The sequence below is a fragment of the Priapulus caudatus genome, unplaced genomic scaffold (genome assembly GCF_000485595.1).
Source record: "Priapulus caudatus unplaced genomic scaffold, Priapulus_caudatus-5.0.1 Scaffold475, whole genome shotgun sequence".
In the NCBI taxonomy this organism is placed as follows: Eukaryota; Metazoa; Priapulida; class Priapulimorpha; order Priapulimorphida; family Priapulidae; genus Priapulus; species Priapulus caudatus.
In genome coordinates this window covers 5,047-7,697 of record NW_014577536.1, presented here as the reverse complement: position 1 = coordinate 7,697, position 2,651 = coordinate 5,047, and the positions used below count along the sequence as shown (strand labels likewise).

At 42.1% G+C, this 2,651-nt stretch overlaps 1 protein-coding gene across 1 annotated transcript in view; it reads right to left on the bottom strand.

Moving 5' to 3' along the window:
- LOC106810803 (coiled-coil domain-containing protein 28B-like) overlaps positions 1 to 2,651 on the bottom strand; it is a 7,172-nt gene that overhangs the window by 2,706 nt on the left and 1,815 nt on the right. The window lies entirely within an intron of this gene.

The window sequence follows — 2,651 nt, the reverse complement described above, 5'->3', positions numbered from 1 at the left end:
GTCCAGCCCCCTCCGGGCTCCCCACCGAGTAGCCTTCATATAGTCCAGCCCCCTCCGGGCTCCCCACCGAGTAGCCTTCATATAGTCCAGCCCCCTCCGGGCTCCCCACCCCACGAGCATTATCTTAACTTGATACTTATTTCGTACATAACTGAGTGTGTCTACTACGTAATCCGGTCGTGGTAAAGGCTAAAATATTAACATAGGTGATCACCACAAACATCAGCTGATCAGGCGATAAACAACAACAACAACAACAACAAATCTTACCAATGCAAGGCAATGGCAATGATACGATACTGTCGAATTTGAAGCTTTTTCTCATGCGATCCGCAGTGTTGATCTGTTATTTGATCAACTTTGCTTCTCTCCGTCTTCGATATAGTCCCTTTGACTTTGAAAACTAATATTTACGAGGTTACGAGGAATACAACTTTGTCGAACGTTTACATGTACATCGAAATTCTGACGATCGACCGTTCGTGTTTCTTTTATTGTACCATAGACGGCGCCACGGTTTTGCGCGAAAAAAAACATCTGAACATTCCAGACAGCCACCGTGATGTTGTGATGAAATGAATGGAGACGATAATTACACCTAATATTTTAACCGTAACGTAAGAATATTGGTTACGTGGCATCAGTAGTTTTAGTGAAAGATCACATACTTAACTAGGTACGTGTCTACGCGTTATTTCTCTATCACTCGGTCGGAGTTCTAAACGTAACAAGGTCACAGTTTACCGTGAGTTTGTTGTTGTTGCTGCGTCACAGAAATCTTGTTTGTTGACGTTACGTAAATAACTACTGCCGTGGTGAAAAAAACCGGAAGCATATGTAAATTATAGTTGGGAGCTATGTTGGGAGGTAGTAGGATGCATAGTTTAACATAGCTGCGTAGTGGCGGGACGGGGTGAGGTAGAGAGAGGCGGTTGTGTGAGGATAAACCGTAAACGTATGTGTACGTTTTATTATAACACTAACAGTAACAGCTCGAAATATATCACATCATGCATTAGACCGAATAATTCTGTCCCATATAACCTTTTTTATATTTTGGTGAGGATTATTGGCACAGAACGGGGTTCATTGAAATTTTGTGAGATCGCATGCAAAATGCATGCGCTGCTAATGCGGCCCGTACGCCACTATTGGCGCGAAAAAAAACTTACCGTTCCCTTCTACATGTCTTTACCTTGCTACTGATATGTGTATACATTCACTTCAATCGTGCAGCGCCACAGATACAAGCGAGAACCAGGCTTGTTTATAACACATCTATACAGCGAGATCGAGTTTTAGTTTATTTAATGCAAAGCTTCTGTGTTTTCTTCGATTTAATCAGAGATATTAGAGGAAATATTGTGAGATGGGGGAGGGGGAGCACTAATGCAAACATTTCCTACAATGAGGGCTAGCTTAGCAATGCCATTTGCTTTTATTTACTATAGTTCCCACTAACAATGTTTTAGTTTGGACAAACTCGATACACGCTACATGGTATTTTTGGGATGAGCTGAGAGGAAGTACAGACAGGGTCAACAGCTGGGTCAAGTGAGACATATGGAGACCTGGAAACCAGTGGCGCCCGCAGATAGAAGCACTGGGAGCACAGTGCTTCCAGTAAATTTTGGGTTAAAAGATTTTGTTCCTACATTTTGTTCCTAAATCTCTCTCGCAAGACTCACCAGATTGCATCTCCAGACGTCTACCATTCAAAAATTTTCAGGGAGGGCATGCCCCCAGACCCCCCTAGCATGCAGCGCGCCTGCTTTTTATTATCGCTGAAGATTTTATTCTTCTGTGCTTCTACTTTCTTAAGACCTGTAGGCGCCAGTGCTGGGAACACATGTTACGCGAGCTCTAGTACTAATGCCCGCGTACAGTTGCAGCGCAGGCGACAACTGTACGCGGGCTCTATAGTACTAGAGCTAATGTTACACATGCTCTACAACATGCTAGACGATACGATGGCATGGTTTAGCTATTCCGTTACATGAATACCAGGAGTAGATAATAGGGAATTCCCTATTATTCCCCCCCTATATAACCCTTAAATAGCCCTAAATAACCCTTACAACCCTATATAATTCCCTATTATCTACTCCTGATGAATACCCAACGTTACAGAGGTAATTCGTTCCATGATATCTCCGGAATACCGTAACGAATCTCATGCATGTTATCGCGCAGACTATCATTATATACCTGGAGATACGTTCCTAAGGTAGATTCCTAAGTTTCGACCTATGGAAGAAGGCAATTCCCCCCTCCCAAAAAAACAGGCGCACGCGCGCGTGTATGAATGCTAGTAGACATTGATAAACACATATACGCATTATTAAATAATGTAATACACTAACATGAAGAAGAAGAAAAGGAAGAAAACGAAAAAAAAAACAGAAGAAAGAGAAGAAGAAGAAGAAGAAGAAGAAGAAGAAGAAGAAGAAGAAGAAGAATAAGAATGAGAGCTGGAGCATATTCTAATACGTATAGGATTGGAATAAGAAGTTCGAATTGGAATTTGGAAATTAAGTATATGGAATGAGTACCACATACCGAGGGTAGAAATGGAGAGAGGTACGGAGGTATTATCGTATGCTTTGTGAAAGAAATCTATATACGCTGTAATGCGAACGCCGATGTTGGGC